Source organism: Pimephales promelas, chromosome 3 (assembly GCF_988280905.1).
Source record: "Pimephales promelas chromosome 3, fPimPro1.hap1.1, whole genome shotgun sequence".
Classification (NCBI taxonomy): domain Eukaryota; kingdom Metazoa; phylum Chordata; class Actinopteri; order Cypriniformes; family Leuciscidae; genus Pimephales; species Pimephales promelas.
In genome coordinates, this window is record NC_142771.1 from 20,222,457 (window position 1) to 20,250,189 (window position 27,733).

The 27,733-nt window shown below is 38.0% G+C and overlaps 1 protein-coding gene across 1 annotated transcript in view; it reads left to right on the forward strand.

Moving 5' to 3' along the window:
- The window catches only part of stat5a (signal transducer and activator of transcription 5a), a 69,861-nt gene that overhangs the window by 14,369 nt on the left and 27,759 nt on the right, over window positions 1-27,733 (forward strand). The window lies entirely within an intron of this gene.

Consider the following 27,733-nt stretch of genomic DNA (forward strand, 5'->3'; position numbering starts at 1 on the left):
GCCCCCGTCGGTTCCTATGTGGGATCTTTCTTTGGTCGTTGACGCCCTGAAAGCTTATCCCTTTGAACCGTTAGATTCCGTGGATCTGAAGTACCTATCACTCAAAACCATTTTTCTGACTGCTCTATCATCAGTCAAACGTGTGCGGGACTTACCCACGCTGCGTGTCTTGAGTTCGGACCGAATGACTCTAAAGTCATCCTCAAACCTAGACGCGGCTATATGTGATTGGCACTCCGTTCGGAGCGCAGGTCATTTTTCGGCTCTACCAGCATCTGAGAGCGATGTTAATCTCCTCTGCCTGGTCAGGGCACTGAGGGCTTACATTACACACTACGCCCCTTTCAGGGGCTCGGAGCCGCTTTTTGTTTCGTTTGGTGGGCGCCCCAAAGGTCTCGCCGCCTTGAAACAAAGCCTGTCCAGATGGATAGTGGACGCTATCGCAGCTGCCTCAAAAGGTCTTCAATGCCCTTTGGGCGTCAGGGCTCATTTCACTAGAGGCATGGCGTCGTCTTCGGCCTGGTCCAGAGGAATTTCATTTCATGACGTGTGGTGGTGGGCTGGGCCTCCCCGTCCACCTTTGTTAGGTTCTATAACCTGGAAGTTCCCACCCTGCAGGCTAAATTTCTGTCAGTATAAGTGAGATGTACGTTCTGTCCAGATCTGATCATCTGCAGGTTACTCTCACGTAACTTAGCTCTCCTGGTTGAGCTGCACTATATTGGGTCGCTACATGATTATACGGACCGGCAGCGCTGCTCTGTATTCCCTATGAGTGGTCATGTACTTGTGCCTTATTCCCTGCTTATCAGGGATCCCCAGGATTCCCTGGGACTCATGAAGTGGATTCTTGGCACGCATAGCGTTGAGAAAGGGTTCCCGTAGTGTAAGCTAACTTGCGCAATATGAGAGAACCGCTCGTAAGAGAACGTATCGCTGACTTAACGTAACCTTGGTTCTCTCTTAAAGAGGGAACGAGTATTGTGTAACCTGCAGTGCTTGCACCATGAGCGACTTTCGCTTCGGTCGATGAAAACCAGGGAGACAGCCTCTGAGCCCCACTTATATACGCTAAGCCACGGCCATTCTGGCGGGCTAAGACATGATGAGGGCGCGAGCACCCTTCATTGGACGTGACGTCAAAAACTCAGTGTTAGGATGCTGCAGTTGCCGCAGGGCAGCAAATGAGCATGGTAGACAACAACCCGATCTCACGACCAAGTCGTACGAATTCGACGAATGATTAAAAAGTGGCTAATTCGTAACAATTCATACGACCTCACTCGTACGAATTAATACGATTTTGCTAAATCGTACATATTTTACGAATTGGCCAATTCGTATGAATTCGTACGAATGACCTACCCCTTACCCCGCCCCTAAACCTAACCATCACGTGGGCTTAGACAAATCGTACGAATTAGTACGAGTGAGGTCGTATGAATTAGTACGAATTAGCCACTTTTTAATCATGCGTCGAATTCGTACGAATTGGTCGTGAGATAGTGTTGTAGACAACCTGCTCTAGGTCTGTTAGCTGCTGCACTGCATTGACAATGATTAATGATCATTTTTTGGCTTCAATATCTCGAAAAGATGAATCTTTCCGTAGCGTAAGCTAAATTACGCAATTCTCTTTCCCTCTTCTAGAGGGAACCGAAGTTACGTTAGATAACCGATACGTGTTATCTCACTTCCTGCCTTCATCAGTGTGGGTGCATAGAAGATACAGGGTGCGCTCCGTTCAGATGTGATCATTCCTATGCAGTGTTCTCACTAGGGCTTCATTCTCCACAACGAGAACTTCGGGGGGTTAAAAGATGCAGGGGTCAGAAATAACAGGAATTCAGAATGTGAAGTTACCTCAAGACAAAGGAGCCATTGTTATTGTCTCACAAAGGCAACATTACTTGAAGGCTACTTATCCTGAATTCTTACATGATTTGGACTCACTAATAACTTTTTAAAATGCAGACCCAAAATAAATGCTTTAAAACGTTCAAACTTGAAATGATGGAGAGCTAATGACAGAATTTTTAGAGCTATCCCTTTAAGTTTGAAACCGGATGATACTTTAATATTTTTCTTTATTTTATTAGTTGTTTTGAATTTTATTAGTTGTTTTGACATTTTGAAGTAGTAAAAATATGGAGATCAGCGTGCGTCGTGCTTTTGTAATTACGTGTGTGTGTGTGTGTTTAATGCCCACATGTTGTGTGTTGAAAACAAATAGTATTTAGATGGATTTAAATGAACCCAGATTAAGCTGTCTGTGAAAGTGCTGTCTAGATTCACTTGTAGTCAAACCTGAAGAACCAGTGCTGTATGTGTGTTGACTTAAAATAATACGGGTATGTTTATTTTTTTATGTATGTGTGCTTGATATTTTATATGATATATATATTTACTGATTTCACACCAGATACCAGATTAAATTCTGAATGGACACTCATATTATGTTCCTGTGAAACTCGACTAAAGCTTTCAGATAAACCTGAATAACCAGTGGTGAGTGTTTTTTTAATCTTTACTTACTGCTTACATGCATTTTATGTTTGCCAAAACAATGTCAGATGAGAGGACCTACTTGAAAACATTTCTAATGTTTGTTACCATTAGCTAAAGCAAAAATATATTGCATTTCAAATGAGTTGCAGAGAGCGTAGAATACAGTGCATTTATTGGTAATAGATTGAGAGTGTTTTGTGTTTACCTCTGAATAGGATTATTCTTGAGTTGCCATGTGTTCAGGGCTCCTGGGCAAGACACCAGACAGCATTGTTCATTAGTCTTAATTAGGTATTTCTCTGTTAGCGCTGCTTCCTCTCCGGCACTTCAACCTCACTGGTCCTTGTTACCATACCGTCACGGTCATGCACGTGTGTGTGTGTGTGTGTGTGTGTGAGAGAGAGAGAAAGAGAAAAAGAGAGAGAGAGAGAGAGAGAGAGAGAGACTTAAAGGATAATCTTGAAGGTCCTTGTTGGCCTATTTCTATAAGCAAGTAAAGTTTGACATGATTTGTATCCTATGGGCCCATCAAGTCCTATGAGCCCTTTTCCAGTGCACCTGAAAGTCACCTAAAGGTGTGTGTGTGTTTCCAGGTAATGCCTCCAGTCCACTGTTGATACATAAACTGATCTACTGGTCAGTGGTCACAATAAGATGATTATTTGCAATATATTCACATCATTTTGGGCTGCCTTAGTGTTTAATCCTTTTATGGTTTTTATGCAGATAGTAAAAGGTTGTTCATCAAAATCTGTCAGCTATCAAATTCCGGTATATTGAATCATTGCTGACATTGCCATTGAATAATTGCTGCAGTTTCATTATGTGTCAGAAGTTCAGCCAATTTCTATGAAACAGTGTCACATCTATTAGAGTGTGAGGCATCAAATGACCTATGGCTAAGCCACGCCCCCTCCACTCACTCAGACAAACAGTCAACATTCGATGACAGGCGCCATGGCAGCTGTCACAGTAGAAGACATTTCACAGGAGGCAATTGGTGATTTTTGGAGACAGAAAGATTATATATCATCTTGAAGTCACCTAAAGGGCCTTAACTATGCATTGGAGGGTTATATTAATAATTTTATTGTTGAGAAGGTCGATGAAAAGCTTCAGCTCCAGGCAAAAATGTACAGGTCACAGTGTAAACATGATAAACCACATATTTAAGCCATCACCGTTTGGTGCAACAGTATTTACATGAATCATTCAGCACAACATTGTTAACATTTGTTATCTCGGTTATTTACAGATATACGTTAATGAAGCTAAGTGACATGATGTACAACGCAGCTAGAAGCTAACTTTAACGTTTTCTTAGGCTAATGTTAGCCTAACGTTATGTTAGAGATTTTAAAGATAACTTTCAAATACGTTTTTGCCTTAACTGAGAACAGATGTAGACATCCTTGTTTAATTTATCCACGTTTAGTTGGTGTTGTGGTCTACCGCATAACTTAATCCAGAGCAGACACTTATCTCGGTTGAGATGTAGTTTGGGTAAGGGTAAAAAATACACACCGTCGCCCAGCCTCTCGCGAACCTAGTGTCGGAGTTGCATGTACCCCATGCACACCGTTTGACCATTTTAAACTTAAATGACAAGAAAAAACGAATAAAAACTGACTAACTGCAGTGCATTTCAATGGATTCTCATCGCGTTTGAGGGCGTGGCTTAGCCATAGGTCAAATGGAGCAAACGCTCCACTCGTGTACTGTACGTCTTTCTATTTGTCATGGATTTCTTGAATAAATTCTTAATTACAGGTTTATAGATAACAACTATAATATTTGTGCCTTTAAAGCAGTGCTTTGTAGGTCATTAAATAAATGTGACGTGACCTTTTTGTAGAAATTGTTTAAACATATCCACATCACTACTGTCAGATGGTTTCTCACTGCTGTTATTTATTTATTTATTTATTCATTTTTTTATTGAGAGGAAAGCATGCATATTCATCTAAACAGGACTCCCATCAGTGTGGACGTCAGGATGTTAGTTACAGTAACCATGCAACTAAGCTAGTTATGTAAAGGTATTTCAATCTTGTTTTTATCCATATGAAAAAAAAGACCTTCTCTGTTAGTAGTATATCACAAAATTAATCTTTGTTAAACTCCCTTTCAATTTCTCCTTATTCTTTTTACTGTGCATTTAGGCTATGTAGTTCACAACTTCATTAAAGGTTCTCTAAGCGATGTGGGGCCAAAACATTTTTTGTCACATACATCAAACGTCTCCTCACTATCGGCTAGCTGCCTGTCCCCTAAACACACTGTAAAAAAACGCGGTCTCTGTAGACACCACAGGCTCCACAAACTGCAACAAAAACAATCATGTCTCACCCGGACCACGAAACCTAACAAACAGTGTTCCAGCCAATCACTGGCAAGAAGTATTTTGAGGGTGGGTCTGGGGGGTTAGTGCGCGTGCACATGAAGGGGGTGTGTGTGTGAAGGAGATAGAAGCATCAGAGGGAAGTTTGAAAAATGTGACGTCGTTCTGAAGAACAAATTAAAAAGAAGGAGTCGGATAAAGAACGTGCGACGTTCCGAATTTACATCGGTAGCAAAGCTTTTGAACGATGGCGAGAACTCCGGCGGCAGAAGGGCTTCCAGTCCGACATTCAGGTTGCTCTGTTTTTGCTGGACAGGTGGGTAACGTTAAATTGTTTTTTTTTTCTTCTAAATTGACGCTTTATGTTCGCCAAACCCACACAAGGATATAATTGGCTAGAACTATGCACGTTCTCAATTATTTCAGGAAACACGGAAGGGAGGGGGAGGAGATGAGATGCAGCGGAGGGAGGGTCTAGCTAGCCTCCATTTTGTTTGAAAATATTCCGAACGTCAACAACACGCAGGATCGCTCAGAGAACCTTTAAAGCAATATTTGAACTCCGTAACCTTAGATCTATTGTCTGGATTGAGTGAGCAGAGCGGAATCTTCAGAAAGAAGATCTCCGGAAATATTGCACTCCGCTCGCTTGCTTTGGTCCAGTTATGATGACATTACAAACTGTTCACAATTAGGCCTATGTAATATTCATGTAGAAAATAGAAAGGGTGAATTTTAATTTCCTACCGACTTTAAAATATATAATCAAAGGCTTGATTTTAGTGAACTTGAATTATTTAAAATGGGTAGGTAAGATCTCATGGAAAAAGAAGTGTTTTATTTTTGATGAACAAGGGATTTGAGTGTATTTCAGACTGTGGGACATGGTTTTCTGTCCATATAACCTCTTCACACTAAATAACCAAGGTGAGGAAAATCGGGATTATAGTTGTTGTTGTTGTTTTTTTTTCTTATCTTGGTTGTTTGCAGCATGATTGTGTGTCATTCGGTTGTTTTGCAAATCAGGTCTACCAAAGAGCTTTATTGAAATTCAATAGGCTGTGAAAATGACATCTATGAGGAGATGGGGCCCTCGTGAACCAGCCCTTTCCAAAGTGGTTTTGTTCATGTGACTGCATTTGTGTGTGTGTGCAAGTATACATACGTCAGTGTGCACGAGCATGCTCAAGCATTGAACAATAAACCCTCTTTATATGTGAGATGGGTAAAAATGGAAAAAGGATGATAAATAGAGATTGATTCCTTTTCACTTACATTCCTCTTATAAATATATTTATTCTCTATTGATTTATTTATTTTTTGGTTTGTTTGTTTGTGTGCATGTATGTGCATTTTGAGCATACATGGGTTATAATAATCACCTAACTGACTAGTCAATTACTAGAGTTGACCATCATGACTCATTTCTACTCAAAACACACAAATGCACTCACAAAAACAAAAATGAATGCAACCTGCTCCAAAAATTATTTTCAATTTTTTCAATTCATGTAACAGCCTGAGGACGGGAAAAAAGAATTGTGTTCATTATATGCACATGTTAAAAGGGTTGGACCGTCTTTTAGCACCAGAACCTCATCTGTCTCTCTCTGTGTTTCTAGAGGGTGTGTGTGTGTGTGTGTGTGTGTCCCTCTGCTTTTTGGTTATATAAGAAGATTAACTCACTGCTCCCTCCCTCTCTTGTGGCACACACTCGCTCATGCACAAATCACTCATGCGCTTGTTGGTACTGTTCTCCTGCCTCTTCTAATGCAGTTCATTTCAGGTGACAAGGGGAAAAGCAAAAGAATCCGGTACCCCCTTCTCGTCAGGATGTGCACCGTACAGAAATTAATTTCTTTTTTAAATTAATATTTTAATTTAACACTAATTTCTGTTTAAATTCATATTCAGTTCCTGAATAAAAATGGAATTTTAATTGATGCAGCTATCAGGATGCTGAATTTGATTTTGAAGTTAGAAGAATTAAAATGATGTGATAAAATTTGAAGTAATTATATATGATTGCCAGTCATATTTGTTGAAAATATTAGTCAACACACATTCTACATGAGTAGAATGAGAGAATTTTAACTACCAACTTTTTAAAATTCATTATTATACATGAAAAATGTAATGCATTATTTTCCATTAAAATACATTTGATGTCAATATTGTATTATATTTAATTTTTTATTTGAATTTTTAATTAATAAGGGATATTTTGTGGTACTCTACAGCAAAAAGAATTGTTTTAGTCCCCCTGTAGTAATGACTGTATCCCTATCACCAAAATTACACATTTTGATCCACCACCCTCTCTGACTGAAGTCAAAACCACTTTCTCAAATTCAATACAGATAAAACTCTAAAACTCGAAATTCTGCTGATTGGCCCTACAAGCATCCTTTCCAAATCTCACAGTCTGTCCATCCTAGACCTGTTGTTAAAAACCTTGGAATTTTGCTTTACTCCACCCTTAGTTTTGATCCTCATAATAACTCACTGAGACTGCCTTCTTTCACCTCCATAACATTGCTCGCCTCCAACCCTTTCTTTCTGTTAGTGATGTACAGACTTTGGTTAACTCCTTCATTATGTCTACTGCTACGCACTTTTCCTTGGTCTCCCTGTTAAATCACTTCAAAGTTTACAATATATTCAAACCTCGACAGCCAGGCTCCTCACCCATAGACCATCAGCACACGTCACACCCATTCTCCACCAACTCCACTGGCTACCAGTTCCGTCCCGGATCAAATGCAAAGTACTACTACTCACCTTCAAAGCCCCCCTACATTCGCGACCTCCTGACCCCGTACACTCCTTCCCGATCACTAAGATCCTCTGATCAAAATCTATTGGCTATCCCTCGCTCGCTCCAGACCCTGGTGGCATGTCCTTCATTGCCTTGGCACCCAAACTCTGGAACCGCCTCCCACTTCGTGACTGTGCTTCTCTTCCCTTCGTTAAAGCACATCTCAAAACCTTTCCGTTTAATGATCATTTCCCCACAACAAACTCATAGCTTCACGCAGATAACTGTCTTTGTTGTATTGTTTTGGTTGTTTGCTGTTGTGTTTCATTGTCTATTTGCTATGTAAAGCCACCGTGTACACAGGATACACAGGATGAAATGAGCGAACTACTGTAACTAGGCACAGGTAGATGAACTAATCAAGGGACTAATGAGAACAGGAGCTGACCAGACAGAACATACTATTTTGACAACCATAACCATTTGTAATTATATGATAAGATATTATCATATTTCATAAAAATCTTCCTTTTCGATACATTCTGAATGTTGTTTGTTTCTGATACCCGGCATCTTAGTCTTTGGCTATTCGCTTAAATAGGCAAATTCGCATTTACTAGTGTAATCATATGTTTTGTGAGGCGTGTTTGTTTTCTAACTGTTTTGTCGATGTTCCAGGACATGGTGAGTTGTTTTCCAGTATAAATTCCTGGGAACAGTAGCCTGGCCAGATGGTCTTTGAAGTCAGTATCCTGACATAAACTTAGGAACCTCAACAAGGTGTGAGTGTGTGTGTGTGTGTGTGTGAGAGGGGAGATTTAAATGGCAATCAGGTCAAATCACAGAAAAAGGTTAAATCCAGTTTATCCATGCAGATCGGCCCAGTTTCCTGTCACACCGGGAACCTGCTTTATGTATCAAATTCATGTGTTTATAATTAGGCCTCCTTTTTATAAGGTATTTTATTGACAAAGTTGTTATGCAGTGAATGATTAGGTTAAATTAGTAGTTAGACCAACTCCTACATCAACTATGATAGAATTTCAGTTTTACTTGATTATAAAAGGGCGAGGTAATGTGCACTATGTGTGGGAGTTGTACTTAAAAGTTTTTGTATCAAGAATAAAGGAAATACATTTTATTTTCTTGCCCCTTTATTAATATTTTGGCATTTGAAGGTTTAAATAAAATATAGTTTCAATTTGAAAAACATATTCAAATAATTTAGCTGCATTGTTTACAATATTTGTTTACCATACATTTGACAGTGCCTTCTTATTGGCTAAATAACTGAACAACTTGTCTCATCGTCAGATTTTAGTCGCTCACCCCATCTCAAGCTCTGAAATGTTTAAAGTTTCTCTCATTCATCACACTTAATGGAAAAAAGACTGAACATAACCTCATGTTCCTGTTGTGTGACATCTGTGTTGTTTTACTGTAAATCATTCAGTGTTCAATCACTATAAGAGTCTATCGCAGTGGACAAACTGCAAACAGACACATCAAATGAGGTGAAAACTTTGTTTGCTCTGTCCCGTCTGTTTAGCACTTTTGCTTGTCTCTGTAGCACATCTGTGCTTAACATTCATTCAGATCAGAGAGCAACATAACTCTCTTCCCACTGAAAATAAGAATTGTTGCGCAAGTAGTTTTGAGAATGCCTCATCTCTTTGACATGCTCTCTCAGGACATATTTTTTTATGCCTGTTAGGAATTTTGGTAGGAACACACAATTATTTAAGCAATGCCTGTAGTCGCTAGCCTGGCTAACGCCAGACCACATATCATTGAGAATGAAACGTGGTCTGGAAACCACACGTTCAATTTCAATTCTCGTATTTGAGGCGTGGTTTACGAATGCTCAGAGCCGTATTATTGGGTGCTACAAATGTCTATCAAATGCGCCTGTACGTCTATCAAATGCGCCTGTGCTCCCTCCCCGTTCTGTGATTGGTTCCCTTTTTCAGGGGAAAATTTGGTTCATGGTATCCAGCCTAGCAGAGCGAATTAAATCGCGCTGCGGCAAGGCAGAATGGGGAAACCCAGGCTATGTAGTTGCTCATTTTCTTGAAAAAGATGCATGTGATCATCTCTTGCAACAGTGATTCCCTTGAGAGAATAAATAAGGTATCATGACCTCCATGACAACTTGATTTTGTCATTTTCTAAAACCAAAACCAAAGTCCCATGAAAGCAAATCAGGTCACTTGGCAGCCATCTTAGTAACATCCCCTGGTCGGACTACATTTTCTGTCATCTGTGCAGGACTGTGATATGAAGACTGTGCAAAGTTGTGAATAGCAGGCACCGGTAAACATGAATATCTATTGGTACAACATGGATCACATGACTTGCGTCATCATTTTCAAATACCTCTGGCTTCACAGTGCACGCTATGACACGAAAACGGCATTTTCAAATTTATCCGCTTTGGAGAGCGTTTTCCAAAAGCTACGCTTTCATTGACTTAAAACGCCGTCTCAGTGTGGATGGAAGGCCTAACCGGAGAGAAAAAATACATGTGTTTACTAGTGTGGACATGGCCTAAAAGAGGCCATTACGTGTTAATAATACAATAGTATACTGCTTTTAGCTCAAATAGTGTTAAAGAAACTGCTTTCAAATTGCTCCAGCTAATGTGCACTGATATTTGCAATTTGTTCCCACTTCTTACTGATTGCTTGTAAACGCGCCGCCATGTTACTGTAGGATGTTGTTGGTGGTTGTTGTGTTATTCAATATGTTTATTTTTAGCGTTGACCAAGGTTAAAACCTGATTTGAGGTATCATTCTTGTCAAGTACAGTACATTTTATGTGTTGGACTAATAGTGATGTAGAGCTTAGAAAATACCACTTAAATGCTAATGAATTAATTTGATATATTGATTTATTTCATTTTGCAAAAAAAAAAATAAAACAAATGTAACAGGGCAGAGTAAGAGTTTAGTGCTTTACAAGAGGATCAGAAGAACATCACCTCCTGGACCAAAAGTAATGTCCCTCAACAGAAGATAAACCAAAATTCAAGACCCTGGCCTAAAATAACACTTTTGCATCTTTGCACATGGAAAAGTTGTAAATTGCAAGTTATTGGGAAATACAGGATCATTTGCATAATGACTATTGCCCAAAGGAAATTGCATAAGTGTTGTACTTGTTTGGCCAAGCTGCACTGTTACTCAGTCCGCCTCTGATACTGTTTTTCTGACTACACAGAAACCAGATGTTATGTGTGAACAAATGTGTGTTCATTATTGGCTTTTGTTTTTTTTTGTTATGTAAATGAGGTAACCAGGGTCTAAGGTCTAAAAACTTTGCTTTGAACTATCTGGTGTAAGTGAAGACTCAAACTTCAGCATTGCACTAGTTGCAAAGAACTTTTAATGTTCATTTTATGGTTTTCCGGTGATGGATTCTTGCTGGTTGGGTCTGGTGACTGGAAGACCATTTTGTCATAAATGTGGTCATGATTTCCAAATTCTGTCTCCCTACTATCACACTAATGGATTCCTGAAACTTCAGCAACTGGTTTGTGGATTACCGAAATCACATCCCACAAACAGCAGAAGATGACTCAGTATGCCATTGAATGGTGATGTGCGGTTGTGAAGCGCTGACGTTTTTGTGTCATAACAACTCATAGCCTTGACCTTCTCGGTATCATTTGAGGAATTTACGAGAACATTTACAACCCAAAGGAGATATGGGAAGGTGTTTTCGATGGGATTTGTGTTGTTTCAGTATTCATTTGATATTTTAAAGGTCCCCTGACATGAAATTTTCACTTTTTTTAACATTAATAAGAATTCTCCTTGTCTGTATATGGTCCCCCAGTGGCTTGAAATTTCTATCTGTGTAAACCGAGCTTTGGCTATCTTTCTCTGTCTTGAAACTCCTCCGTATGACGTCAGGAAACCTCCCCTTTCTCTGCTTTGCCCGCCCAGAGAATTTGTCTCGCCCATGAGAAAATGAGCGAGGAAGTACGAACAGGATTTGAGTTTTTCCTTGAGAGCTATCATGGCTTGCAAAGGAGCGCAGCGTGGGAGTTGATCAGTGTTCGGATGTACAAATGAACACAAAAGTATTATTTAGTTCCTTCCCGAGCCTCTGAAGAAACAATGGGTTAATTTTATTTTCTCTGGAAATGCGCCGACACAACTTCCCAAAGTTTTGTATGGTCCAAACATTTCACCGACAACTGTTTCCTCAGTTTTTTTGCCAATACAGAACTGGCCTCGATGAACGTCTGAATAAATCGATCGAGCTACCCAGCAAACAATTTCTGATGTGTAACGTTAGCCTAATTGTTCAAGTTCAGATAGATAATCTTTCTCTCACAATCGTTCATTACTATGCATCAGTAAGTCAAGCCAGTGACTAAAATATCAACTATATATCGTTTCTTTTAGTAGGATGATGAAAATAATCTTTTTTAAATTGTGAACTAATTATATACAGAAAGCGATCAAAGAACAATGTTTCCCCACAGCACGAGTTTATCTGGACAACTCGTTATGAAATCAATAATGCACGTTACATTGCACAACGAAGCTTTTACTGTATGTACATCATCGTGTCTGCATTGGTGAAAGCATTAGAGAGATTGGAGAAACTGTGTTGCAATGATAAGATCTTCATTCTCGCGATCAACAGACTGTCCTCTGCTTGCTCAGTGCTCATCACGGCAACATTTTATGTGATGGGAATAGATCGAAATACTTTAAAAACTCAGTAATTTCAAAAGCTGTAATAGTAAAAACGTATAATATCTGTAGTAAAAGTATTCAAGAGCGTTGGTAATACGTAGCTATTTTATATGCAAGGATGTCAGCCAATCACAACAGTGGCCGGTTACACTGAATCCCACGGCAGACACACCCCTTCAAACAGAGCGTTCAAATCAGAAGAAAAATGCCTTTTATTTATAAATTATGACCATATTTTATCTAAAAAAAAACATACTAAAATTATAAGGGCAATCCAGAAAACATTATAAAATAAAATAACCCCATTTCATGGGAACTGCTCTCTTAAAAAAAAAAAGTGTTTTCTAATATTTGTCAGTCTAAAATGGCCAGTCTTTGTTGAACATCATTAGATTATATAATGCCAAGATTAACAGCAGTAGATGGTCTATTTCATCACAGCTTCTGGCACAACTGTAGCCTGTAAAAACAAACACTAGAATTAATATCACAGAATGACAACTGCATTGCCCAATAACTGGCCACAATCAAAGTTTTACACAACTTACCAAACATTGTAACGCCACAGAAAGGATTTATTGTATGAAACGTACTCATTTACTGACATAACCTCGGTTCTCTCTAGAAGAGGGAATGAGTACTGCGTAATGTCGTACGCTAGGGGAAAAAAACCTCTTTTCCATGAGATATTAAAGCCAAAAATGATAGCTACGTACTAATCAAAGAGATGGATGGCCAATATTCCTGTAACTGTAACTGCACCTTACTTTTCACTTCTGGTGAGTGCTATAGTATAGTGAGTGAACATTTGAAGATAACATTCACCCCCTGGAGCCCTGAGCTTTGTTACCGCCACAGTAACTCTAGAGCGCACATAAAATATTAAATATGAGGACCACACTGATGCAATTCATTGGCTAATGCTAACATTGGCTTTTTGTTTGGTGTAATTCCAGAGCCACTAGCGGCACCAAATGTAACTGCAATATGTTTGTTTGATTCGGCAACATGAGCTCAACTAACACTGTTAGTTTGGTAAATGACTACAGTACCTGTTTGTCTGAACAGTGGCATCAACTTGAACATGAACATGAACACGAACAGACATTATTGCACTTTTACTTGGTGTCAATAGCGTTGCTAAACACAAGTGATGCATTATCGAACTCACCCATACATTTAATCATATTTATATTCATAAAAGATTGCTTAATTAAATAAGTTCAGTTTGTTATAATCTATGGTGAGGATCCACAGAATGCAGTCTAAGTTATAGCCTGCTGTGCCTGTGGATTCTCTAGACTATCATCAGTCAGTGCTGTTGCGTTCTGGGTGATTTACTGGGTGACAGACCTTCTAATGGATCATGGGTCTTGGTCTGGCTGGATTAAAGTGCGGCTGGAATTTGATGATTTAGCATATGGTGGCAGACACTCCCTGCTTCATGGCAGTAGCTTGATACATGGCCTGGTTAAACCGGTCAGGATTTTGCCCAGGGACTTTCTGTCAGTTAATTTTGCCTACAAGGTGTCTTTCTCTACTTAGGCCTGTTTAAAGACAGAGAAGGAAGAAGAGTGGATATCAACAACCTACAGAATGCTGAATTTTTTTAACGTTTCCTATAATTAAATGCTTTTGTAATTTTTGTTTCAACCAGTAATGATTTAAAATGTAAGTGTATATTTGTCCAAAAATGAAATTGCAAAAATAACGACAGTTTTCAAACAGACAGAAAAATGTTTTGCCATGTTTACAGCTGTTCTGGAAATCAGCAAACAAATGGCGTACTTATAGTCTCTGCATATTTATCTAGGATATGGAGCAAGTAGTTTAAAATCTAAAAAGATACACACAGCATTCCCAGATAGCAAACTGACATTGAATCAACGTGGAAACGACGTCTCTCATGACATTGAAACAACGTTGATTTTGCTCATCGAATTAACGTTGAACCAACGTCAGACGCGGCATTCTTCAAAGCTAAATGAAAATCGAAAATTGGTTTGCTTTCATAACGTTGAAACAACGCGTTGATTTCAAGTTGATTTTCCGTTAGTTTTGAAAGAATGACGCGTCTGACGTTGGTTCAACGTTAATTCGATGAGCAAAACAATGTCAGATCAACGTTGTTTCGATGTCATGTTTCTACGTTGATTTAATGTCAGTTTGCTATCTGGGTTGACTCTTTTTCATGTGTTTTTAAGTTGGATGTGTGAATACAACAATTTGCAAAAACATGTAGTGTATTAGATAATAGTGTTCCTCTCTGACCGGGCCAGGACTCAAGCAGTGACTTTTAGAATACAGTGGAATGGTTTGAGATGCCTTGCATCAGATGAATTTAGATGTAGGGCCAGATTTACTAACAGCTTGGGAATACCCTCCATTATTTAATGCCCCCAAAAAAGCTTGTCTTAAACTAGCCATAATTTGGCAACTCAGATTGCTTTGGTCGTTGTGTAAACTATTATCCGGTTGCGTCTTGGTCTGTGTTCGTTAATTTGCGCATCATCAGTAGATCACGCGCAGTAGGGACGCACTGAAATTTCAGCCGCCAAAAATTATTGGTTGTTTTTTGGCAGAAAGACGAAAAAGGCCGAAAATATGCTGCCCGCCCCGCCCCTCCATGTTTAGCGATCAGGTTTTGCTAAACATACATAAAGAGTCCATAAAAGCAATGGGACAAAATATTTCAACAACGTTCTTGAGGAATTAGGTGAATCAGATTTGTCTCGGCAGAAGATTTTCTCGAAGATTTTCAACTGTCAGACTGTCGTCAAGCTCGGTTTGATCCTGTGCAGTCGCTCAGACATCAGACAGGAAGTGCAATAATTGGGCTTTAGTCTTCTCTGTTGAAATCAATGGGGTCGCTGTGGCCATTTCTTTTATTGTCTATGAGTTCGCCTGGTGATCAGCTTTTAACACACTCTTCATTTTTCTCAGTTGAAATCAGTGGGGTCGCTGTGTCCATTTCTTTCACTTTCCATGCCTCTGCTCTGTCGATAACGGCCCAAGCTCTCCACTTATGTAGCTTACCGATCACGCTCACCGGAAAGGCAAAGTCCGCTCAAATAACATGTCGACATGAAATTTCTCTGTAGTAGACTTCTGTTTGTGACCGTTTGCAATAGCCCTACTGAGCTGTAACATGGTAAAGCCCTTCTGTGCAACGCTGGTAAAATGACACTACCCTCTTGTTCACTGATCTGCTCACATGCTCTGATATTAGCCTAATAGTTTTATTATAAAGGACTAAACTTATGTATAAGGTAATTAAATATAAGGACTATACTTTATTTTGATAATCAGTCAAAAATAAATCTGTTAAATCTGAAGCTGTAGCATAGAACTGAATGCAGAATAATATATCGATATATTTATATTTAATATTATATAAATATAGGGCTATTATCTGTCAAATTTTTACTATGTTAGGCTACTTTTTAAACAAAAGTGTGGTTATTTTATTGCCTTGTATTTTTTCTAAGTTAAGATTTAGTAAAATTATTGTAGAATTTAAAAGCCTAATAATAAATCAGTAATAAATTAAATTCGAGTAATAATTATTTAAAAAAAAAAAACTAATTTTGGGTTTCAGTTTTCAGCCAATTGCGGCCCAGAGTTTTCCTTTAGGTGCATTTTCTGCTGCACTCTCATCTTATATTTAGGTTGAAACTAGGAGTTACACCAGAATCGCATAATTACTTTCATAGCATTTTGTGTGAAAAATATGTGCTGCCTGAAACCCTTACACTGTTGAGAATGTGTCTAATCAAAATATGCCCTTTTTGTAATGGAATTTTTCAAATACATTTATTATATTGTATATATAGTGAGGAAAAGTATGATTGTAATTGCCGCTTTACTAAATTTCACATGTTGACCTGAAAGTTCACTTACTATCCAGCTCAATTAACTTTCTAACAACTAATTTAATTATCTTTTTACTCAGACTTTATATAATTGCATTAGTCTATCAGTGACCGCTGTACAGTTTGATTAGTGCACTTTTATAGCAGTAGACTATACTCTAAAAACTACCCTACTATAAAAGCAGTCCTGATTTTCCTGTATGCCAAACACATAAATATAGTTTCAATAAGTATTAATATAGCTTTATTCCCCTTTTTTACTGTATATATGTTTTCATTCTAAATTCCAAACCCAAATTGTACTTTAAGTTTGGAAATACATTTTCTTGCCCTATATAGTATTTTGCCATTTGAAGGTTTAAAAAAAAATATATTCAATAAAAAAAAAATCTTTAAGCCATGCTGTTTATATTAACTAAAATGTATTAATATATTTTGGCCAGAATTTTATGCATGTGTTTCCATCTACTTCTTAGCTTTGTTCTTGGTCCACTGTGGTGTCAATATTCAATGCTGATGGCTATATCATTAAATAACCTCAAAACAAGTTACAAATAGAGAAGTATCAGTTTATGTTGCTTTTGCTTAAAATCAGTTTAAGTAATTGCCAGAACATGCTGTATTGATTCTTTTACATCATTAGCTGGTGTACATCTGGACTTACTTCTCTCTTTTAGATTGACCTCTTTTTATTCTTCTTACAGCAGCAACGGTCACAGGTGCTGTGAGCCTTGAACCTGCAATTTGTTAGCATGCCAGCCACACTTAGACCTTTGCTTTACAAGCAATGTACCTCTCTCTGCAAGCATCAAGTTACAAGCTGTTAGTCTTTTATTGGAAATGTTGGTGCACTGATGAGTTGACTGAACCTGTGCTCTCCCTCATTATGCTGGAACTCCTCAAACTCAAACGTTTGTTACCCACATTTGAGTGAATGAAAATTGCTTTAAAAGCACCTCCCAAGTATTTCTACTGATGTAATAGTGTTATCCCTGGTCTAACGTATCTTGACAACTTCTGGGTTACTAGGTTAAAATAAGCTTGTGGTCTGCAAAAGAAACTGTCTGTCTGATTCGTGTGTGTGTGTGTGTGTGCATGCTTGTGTGTGTGCGTGACAGTCCTGAAATGAAATGTAAGCGTCACTATTATTATTTAGTATAATTCCAAACAAATAAACAATTGATAACTATTAAACTTAAATTGCAGTTCAAAGGTTTGTTGTTGGTATGTTTTAAAAGAAGTATATAAAAATATTTTTTTATTATTATTATTATTAGTAGAAATTTTTTCTATGCTGCATTTTCAGCATCATTACTCCAGTCTTCAGTGTCACATGATCCTTCAGACATAATTCTGATGAATTGTTGCTCAGGAAACATTTCCTATTATTATTATTATTATTATTAATGTTGAAAACAGTTGTGCTGCTTAATGTTGTTGTTTTTTTAATGGAAGCAGATATACATCTTTTCAGGATTCAAAAGAACAGCATTTATTTGAAATGTATATATATATATATTTAGCAATGTTAAAATCTTATTTAGTTTAATACTTTTCTTAATAAATGAAAGTATAAATTTCTTCAAAAACAGGTGTGTGCTCTTTTGACTTGAGCCAGTAAGCAAACACTATAACCACCCAGAACACAATAGCAACTGGTCAGCAACATATTAACAACCCTCCAGAAGACCCTTTAGCTCGGTGAAGGTGAGCTTTACATACTCAAACACCACTCACCACCTGGGTTTTTTCTCTCTCAAAAATGTAAATCTTATATCTAGATTTTCATTGTGGTCTCAGACATTTGGATCCCATGTGTCGTAACTGGAAATTGCTGAAAGTTGGTTTTTAGTCTTACGAAATTTTTAGTGCTTCAACTGTTCTCTTCCTTTTAAAACACTGAAAACCATTTTTTCTGTAATCTTTTCAAACCCCAAAGTTGAAGGAGGATGTGAAGGATACTAAAAACATCTGCATCTGCAACTAAAACAATTGCCTTATCTGGGAGCCTCAGATCTCGATTTTCTTTTCTTCAGTTTTCGCGTGTATATAATACGCACTTTTTGGCGTGTAATGCACGCACTCCACACCCCTAATCCCACCCAAAAGAGATTTACAGCGCGCAGCATATCCCCTCAAAAAACAAACAAACATTTTTGAAGTATAATAGCTCGAGAAATAAAATTTGTGGTATAAGCACTTTCATGTGATTACGCTTGATAATACAAAGGGCAACGGTGTTTGTTTTTAAGCTGCAGCTCGGAAAAAATAACCGCATTGTGCGTTAACATGATTCCATATGCTTATGCACGAAATTAAACGTGCATTTTCCAAAATATCTATGGGGAACCGTTACTAGTACAATATAGTCGTTATGGCGCTCCTCATTAGGCGCTCATACTTTTATAACAAGATGATGATTATCTAGTCTCCAAGTCAGTTTAGTTACAACTCTGCAATAAAGCAAGATGGAAAGCAATCTATTGATAATGACTATATTGCATTTACAATGTTGATTGGCTGGACATACTGGTCAATATGGATGGATGTTCCTCAGTAAATAACCATCAAGTATTGCTTTTATCATTTAAAAACACAGTGACATGAAATGGCAAGCCATTTTAGCTTTTATTAATTCACAGGATGCATATTTGATATCAGAATCATGTGGATTATTGATATTAACATAAAATGTCAATTTCTGATATCAGGAATTACATTTTCATTAGTGCTAACTAAACGAGGGAGGATTGTAGTGGGAGAACTGGAGTTGGCAGGTGTGACTGTTTGGCAATGGCTAATGGTTTACATGGGTCAGGAGGGCCCCTTAACAGATTTTTGCTTAGGGCCCCAGGAAGGGCAGGATCGGCTCTGTCCCTGTGCGTGCTTTTTTCAGTCGCAGTGCATAGTTCCTGCATCAACCCTGGCCCAGAACTACCCTTGTGCATTTTTGGCCTGACCATCTCTGCATCTGACTCAGTCTGAGCTACCATGTCTGAAGGGAAAAGCTCAGCTTCATCTTCTGCAGAGGATAATTACCCATTTTAATGCAGCTATCGAAATCTGACACTCACCCAATGCACCCAATGACACGCTGGGTTCACTGCGCCATCAGAAACGCTTAGGAAACGCCCCTACGTTAACCCTCAGGTCTCCCCGAATGTTAAACATGCCCGTGGATCTGCATTGTGAGTAGGCAGCGGGCTGGGTAACAGCAGAGGGGACTCCAGCCTTCACGATGATGGAGAGTTGAGACCGTAGTGCTGACATGGTCATGTTCTCGCAGTGCGAAATTGAACCATCCACAAATGCCGTCTCAGCCCAGGCATATGTGACCGTGATAGTGGCCGTAAAATGACCGCATCCAGAAACACACAGACGGAAAGGCCAACCATGCTCGCTCTTTTAGGGAAATTTGCTCAGTGCCCAGGGAAATTTCACATAATATTTGTTGTTGGAGACAATAAATGTGCATATGTGGCATTTTAAACTTACAAGTAGATTTTTTATGAAAGTGACCATTATAATGGTGTAATCAAATGCAGGCTTATATAATTAGTTTGTGCTTTTGTTTTTATTTTCATTTTTTGTTTAGCCTTTTGTCAATTTAAAAACAAAGCATTCATTTCGTCTTCACAACATTCCACCAGCATTCAATCTGTTTCTACATCTCGCCATTACCTACACCATTTCACTTTCTTCCTTCGTTTTTGAGCTCTCTATTTTTGACCCCAGTCTGTTTTTGTATGTTCTTTTTGAAAGACTGATCTAGTTCAATGGAAGTTAAATGGAAATCACATACTACACACAAACATGCAGAGACATTTACTGTACCATACAAATTTACTTTTCCCTTTCACACACATATACTATACTCTAACAGAAACATGATCAGTTGTTGTGCATTTAAAAAGTGTGAGGTTTAAAATAAGCTTCACAAAGGACCTGTTAATAGACAGACACAAATGCACAGAGACACTCCACATACCAGTCTTGATAAACATCTGTCGCTGTTCTCGCAGAACACTTCCAAAGTTTAAAGTGCCCCTATTATGCTGTTTTAAAGGCTTTTGAAGGTCTCGTACAATAGTTTTGCATTACATTGCAAGGTTGAAAAAATTTCTCATAATATACATTGCAATTTCTACATCACCACATTTTTTCAATGATGCTCAAACAGCAGCCAAAACAGCAGCATTTGTTCAAATTTCAATCTTAACCATTTTATTTCCTCAGAAGCAATATTAAAACAGGGCTTTAAAATACCGAACTAATCCTTTAACTTCTGCTCCGGAGCCTTCCTAAATCCTCAGTGATTGTACACACTGTAAAGACAGTAACAATGGGGTCGATTTCACCATAAAAATTTTAGCGCGAGTCCGATCCTGAAACATTGGAAGAACTAGTTATTCAACCCAAACCTCCATCACAAGGACTACTTGAGATTAGGACGTTTCTCAGTGAGTGATGCACTGCTCAGTTTGAGTTGCATTCTGAGACGTTGCAACTGCATCAGCATCAACAAGTGTACTGTATGTACATCAACCGACCTATGTGTATATTTTTTATTTATCGCGGTGAACATTTCGGAACTGCATTAACTGCATCAACAATGGCACATACTGTAGCCAAGCAGCACTAACATGAATGACTGATGTAACATTAAAGATTGTAAAACAAACATTGCTCAAAATAGTAAAAACAACAGATGATATGCATTAACAGACACAATTTTAGGTAATAGTGAGCCCATAGCTGCTTAGCAGAACTATTTCAATAAGTTAGAAATAACGTGAGTTAGGGCTGTCAAACGATTAATCTCGATTAATCGCATCCAAAATAAAAGTTTGTGTTTACATAATAAATGTGGGTGCACTGTGTATAATTATGTTGTATATACTGTATATAAATAAACACACACAGTCTGTTTATTTAAGAAAAAAATATTATTTATATAGAAAATATTTATATTTATATATAATATAAATTATATATAAATCTACATACAGTATATACATGACAATATTTCTTAAATATATACAAGCATGTGTGTGTATTTATACTGTATATATATATATATATATATATAAAATAATTATACACAGTGCACCCACATATATTATGTAAGCACAGACTTTTATTTTGGATGACAGCCGGAGAACTAGCACAATAGAAGACACAAAACTATGTATTTTGAACACCCGGTAGAAAATATATACATCAGTAATTAATCATACTTACAGGTTGTGATTCTGAGGAGCATGTTGGTCCAAATAATGTTGGTACTGTCCCATCTTTAATGGATAAGTGTTTTATAAATCCCCTTTAGACCTCACGGATATTTGAGAAACAATCGGCAAAAGGTTATACTGCTGTTGTACCGCTGTGCTAATTTTAACCACTCTTTACCTCTCCGTGCTTTGGAAGTGTTTACAAAGAGAATTTGCTTTTGCAGAGCAGAAACAGCGCCTTCTTGACATGTGTACAGCATTTGAGACACCAGCTTCAGCATTTGAGGGTGGGTCAAAGTAAACATTGTTCTCGGGACAGTCATTGAAGTCTATGGGCACTGAGCAAATTTGTTATACAGAGACGTATGTGTGGCCCTCACAAAAGTGGGATTCGAAATCCTGATGTCTCAATTAGGCTGTTCTTTCTTTTGAGAGTCAATGTCTTTATTTATCGTGCACTTTCTGCATCACAACTTTGCAGACTGTTTACATTGCTACACTACACATTGCGTGAAAGGTAATATTCCAAAAAAACATTATTTGGGCACTTTGAATTTAGAGCAAATGAAGATAATTTGGCTATTAAGTAATGAAGCTTTTGGCACAGTCAGCCTCAACATCCCAATAAACAGTATGATGCGTCTCATAAATGCCACTGGTATGCTGCTCATTTGAGCGAGGCTCTTCCTGTCAGACAGACAACAGCTTACTAGTCCAAGTTGCTCGGCCACATTCATGGACATTTTCTGAATTAACAGAATTGAATTACATTCTTGACCTGATGACTAAAATATATCAGCAATTTAAAAATGCTCCTGTTTGAAAAGAATCACAAATATTGCGTAAAGGATTATATATAATAATAATAATAATAACATAACTTTCACTTGCAACCTACCCTTCAGATTGCTTCAAGAAAACTAAATGTTTTGATACATTTTTGGTATTTAAAATGGCAAAGCTTTAAATAATGACTGTACTTGTTTTGTTGAATTCATTTTATTGATCCTAACAGAAAGTGCTAGAGTTGCCTACCGTTTCTATGGTTACATTCTCAGGCAAATGCTTCTTCTCTTTGCTGTGTTTAGTGCACTCATAGTTTCTGAAATTATACACACATCACATATATATCATATTTCAGCAGCTTTTTTAAAATGGTAATATTTTAATCTGTATTTTGTTTAGTAATGTTCAAAAATTAGTTTGTTGTTACTGGCAACAAACGGGGAACGAGAGAATATATGACGGATAGTTATGTCCACCCAGTTTCAAGAGCTGCGATGTTGCTGTCCACCTAGTCCCAAGAAAACAATCCATTCGCTTGACTAATTGAATGAATGAACATCCCTATTAAAGTCACTTCGGCCTTGGTCTTAATAGGGCCCAAGAGAGCCGTATTGTACAAATTCTCTTTAAAGCATTACAGATGGACTGGGGAACAGTTCAATGGAATAAGTAGTCAACAAAGCTCTGAATAACATTGCTTAGCTATATAATCATTGATCACTTGGAAAAACATTAGACTAATAAATAATTTCCCCATTTTGGCCTTACTAGGGGCTAAGCCCAGAAGGGGATAGCCCATATTGTATCTGTTGGTTTATTTTTATTTTTCTCAAATGGGAGACAATTGCAGCTCTAAGAAGTGTTAAGTAGGAAAATTATGAAATTTGGCGCAATTGTTGAGATGGTCATGAAAAGTAATTGGACCAATTTTGAAATCTCTAGGAGCAACTCTATAGCGCCACCACCAGTTCAAAAATTCAATCTTCTAAAGGTTATAACTTTTGAACCATTTGATCTATAAAAATTAAACTTAGTACACCTAATTCCACTCTTCATGCTGATTACATTCAATATCTTACATTAAGACTCCACCCATTGCAATAGTGGCCATTTTAAAAAAAAGTACAGTATTCCATTTTTTTGCTATTCCTCCTTCAAAATTGGTCAAATTTTATCCAAAATTTGCTCAAATGATCTTTGCACTGAGCCGGACAGAAATGAGTGTAAAATTTCTTTATTCATCTTTGTTCAAAAGTTATGATGTGGCAAACTTAAAGGGATTGTTCACCCAAAAATGAAAATTAAGTTATTAATTACTCACCCCCATGCAGACCTTTGTTCATCTTCGAAACACAAATGAAGATATTTTTGATTCAATTTGAGAGGTGGATCACTGCTACATAGGCTGCCTAAGGGATCGAAACTTGACGGTTCAGAAAGTCATTGAAAAAAATGTTTAAATATTCCATGTGACCATATGGCTCAAGTATAAGTTTATCAAGCGACACTAATACTTTTTGTGCGGAAAAAACAAACAAAAATAACGTCTATTACGTTTCTTCCTTAAAGGCCTGAGACGAGAGTTCAAGAGATTTCCACGACGCCTGCGTGAGAATTGCAATTTTCTGCAACAACTTCAGTTCAGTTCTCGCGCATGCGTTGCATGTCGTTATTTTTGTTTGTTTTTTCGCACAAAAAGTATTCTCGTCGATTAAAGCTTTAACAAGTGAGCTAATTTTAACCTGTCTGTTAAACATGATCTATCTAATTAATTGCAATCAACTTGTGGTTAATTACCAAGATACACATGCAGATGCAGGTAATTTATATATTATCCCTTATCAGGAGATTTAATAACATGTAAGGCTGATCTGATCCAAACCTGTATAAATAATTATTAATTATCAATTATTAATTATTATATGCAAATTCCCCATACTGATCAGATCTACAGAGTCTTTACAGAATTAATCTGTTGCTTTGTGTGTTTGTGTTGTGCTTTAATGCTTCAGCTAATGTATCCACTTCACAGAACACTTCAAGCTATTCATACTGTGTACGATATGTTGTGTGTGCGTCTGGTCACCTTCAACTTTGGACTTCCATGTATTCCCTCATTTTCCCACCATCCATCCATCCTTCCATCCATCCCACTCATAGCGGCTCCAAGCATTTGATCCCATACATTGTGCTAATGGACATGTGGTGCAGGTAATCAGAGAGGATTCATTCAAACTTATGTCTTTTTTCATGCTCATCCTAAAATAAACAAATAGTCTGTAAGTGTTCATGTTTTTGTGTGTGTGTGTGTGTGTGTGTTGTTTTCTTGGTGAGTAAGTGAAACCTGCTGATAGCCTCTAGGCCTAATGCACCTTTCACAAGTGCTTCATCGTCATGGCAACCGGAGGTTAGTGGTAGGCGTGGCGATTACAGCGGTTGAGTCGGCTGCTATTGTTACCTGCACAGGAAGTTTGATGCTGGTATTATCTTCTAACAGATTAAGATGCGTGACATATTAATTCCTGTTTGTTGATTATGATTTTCTGACTTTTTCTTTTCAATCTTGGAAATAATCTTGGTTGTATATTGTTTTAGGGTATTTTAGGGACCAAGGTATTTATAGATGTCATGAGGGCCTCTCTGGAGGGTTTGTCTAACTTGATCAGATATGCAATGGCAGATGTTATGCAAACACACACACACACACATTCATCAGCTCTCACACAGACATGAGTCACTGCCTGTGCGCACTCAGATAGGCTGTCCTTTTAATCAGGATTTAGACTAATGATACCAAACACCCACAAACAGACACATATTCTGTTCCAAAGAGTATTATTAATTGTAACCAGTAAATAAACTGGTTGACCGGATTGTTGACGGGGGGTGTAGCTTTCATGACGCACACACGGAAGGTCTCTCACTCTCTCCATCTCTGCCGTGCTCTCTCACATTTACTTTCTCCTCACAATCATGATGTAGATCCACAGCTTGATCAATGAGTATAAAAGCACTATGATTACAATGACTTCCGATTGAAGCGTCACAAAATTCAGAAACGATAGTATATTATGGGATTTTTTTTTTTCATTATTGGTCAAAATTATCATACGCCTGGCAACACTGAATGGAGGGCTGTGAGACTGAGGCTTTCAGTTTGCTTATTCTCATAATGCTTCTCTTTCTAAATGAGAGACTATAGATTCAATAGTTCAAGACAAGTAGCTTACCACTTTTGATTGTTTGGTAGGATGAAGTTTAATCACTTTCTATATTAATGCTCTGTTTTTCATTGAAGTGCATTATACATTATATTTCTCAGCAACGAGGGGGTTACATTGCTATTTTAAAGTAATTCAACTCACAACTTCGTTGTTAATGGAGAGACGCTGAACAGAGGCAAGCACAAATCTCTCTCTCTCTATTATATTATATTATATTATATTATTGTTGTTGTTGCATAGCGAGTGCTAGTCAGTGTGGAAATGGTGCGGGAATCATTTGGTGTTTCTTCTTCATATTAGCCTTTTTAGCTGGAGGGATGGAAGAGTGTGATCGAGCGAGGAATGCTCTTTTAGATATCAGCTTGAAAGTATTTGTGCAGTGTCGCTGTGAGTGATGTGACAGCTTCTGGGTTGCCTTTGTGCAGCTGTCATTAAATGCAATAAAAACACAGATTGATAGAAAGTTTGAACATTGATAGGAAGTTGCCCTCGGCCCTTCCAGCTGCTGCAAATGTGGGATGAGTGTTTTTTTTTTTTTGTTGTTGTGTGTGACAGTTCACTTTGTATAAACTTGTCGCCACTCACCATATGAAACTGCTTACAAATGCCTCTTTGCCATCTAAAGCAGTAGCTGTGTCTGAAATCGCTCCCTATCCACTATATAGTGCACTATATCGGGTGTCGGCCATTTTGTAGTGGTGTCCGAATTCTGAGTGAACGACATCATTCCCTACATTCATTCACTACTTTTACCCACAATCCTCTCTGAATTCGAGTGTACATTCGATGTACACTCGCTGAAGCCCTATTTCCCACAATACAATGCGGAGAGAACTGAGCGGATGAAAGTTCGGCGCGAGCAAGTTTAAACCAGAGATTACATTACATCCAGTGGAGGATTTGAAAAATATCCGTTAATCGTCGTTTTGAACATAATAACGGTCGCCGGAGGGCGCTCGACAACACGTCATCTGTGAACGTGAGAGTTGATGTACAATTTCAGTCGATGAAACTACAAAGCTGGCACGGAGGTATAATTACAAAATAAAGTCATTATGATTGTTATTGTTGTTAATATTATTTTATAAAGTAGGTAATGTAAGATAAGATAAGTTTTATCAGTACGCGTGACGAAGCCTTTTCTGCGACAGCTCCAACTCTCCGACGCACAGTGTAAACGTCAGCGTCCGAATTCACTCACTTCATCTCGTTCACTCCTTGCAGATATAGTGCACTCAAATGCCATACACTATATAGGGATTAGTGAATGAGTGAACGAGTAAGCGGTTTCAGACACAGCTAGTGTTTGTATTATCTGTCCCTCCTCACATGCACTCACTCACAAATGTTTATCTTTGTCTTCCTCTCTCATCGCTATCACATCAGATCACGCACAAATTTCCCCTCCTCGCCTCATTAACATCTGCCGCGCATGGTTTTCTACATGGATTCCTTCTTATCATGGCCTCTGTCAAGAGAGAATTTCTCTGTGAGATTACATAATCCTCCCCATGGGGTTTAATCCTGGCTGGCTTTCTAAAAGTCAGTTGTGTTGAAAATGGGCAAGAATTTGAACCTCTGGGTTTCACGCTTGTGTCGAAAGGGATAAGTGTCGATGCAGTTGTCAATAGCTGTTTATCAAAACATTGTATTTTTTCTGGGGTAAAAGGCACAGATGGGAGTTCTTTAAAGATAGAGTGTTTTGGCTGATCTTCTCCATAGTGAATTGTGAACAAATGTTGTATAGAACTGCACACAAATTTCATTGAGTGACAAACCGCGCAGGTCGTTTGTGTTAGGCATCGTAAAAAAGCTTGAAATTGCACAAAAACGTGAAGAAGACGCATTGCAAATTTATTCCTTTTCATTTATTTGCCACGTGGAATTCTAGAGGAAAAAATGACTCAAGGCATCCCAGAGGAGGAAGCTGTTAGAAGGCAAGGCACATGTGTTTTCTTCAACAGACTGTTTCATTTGAGTCAAGTCTCTTAAATAAGAGAGGGTTGAGACTCATTCTTACAATGAGATTTATTTAAACCATGCTGTTTCAAACAAAAAAAATCAGCCAACTGACGAACAACTTCATTTAATATTGGTGCTTGGCAAGTGTTAGGTTTGAACAATGCTCTCATCCTGTGCAGTGCAGACAAATTACACAGCCAAAACTGACTGAAGCTGCTCATATTTTTGATTTAGAAGAGATAAGCAGTCTTAGTTCACGGCAGACAATCGGGCGATTTTCAGGCATAATTCCAGAATGCACTAAATCCTCACTGCTGTTTTTTTTTTTTGTATACAATAAC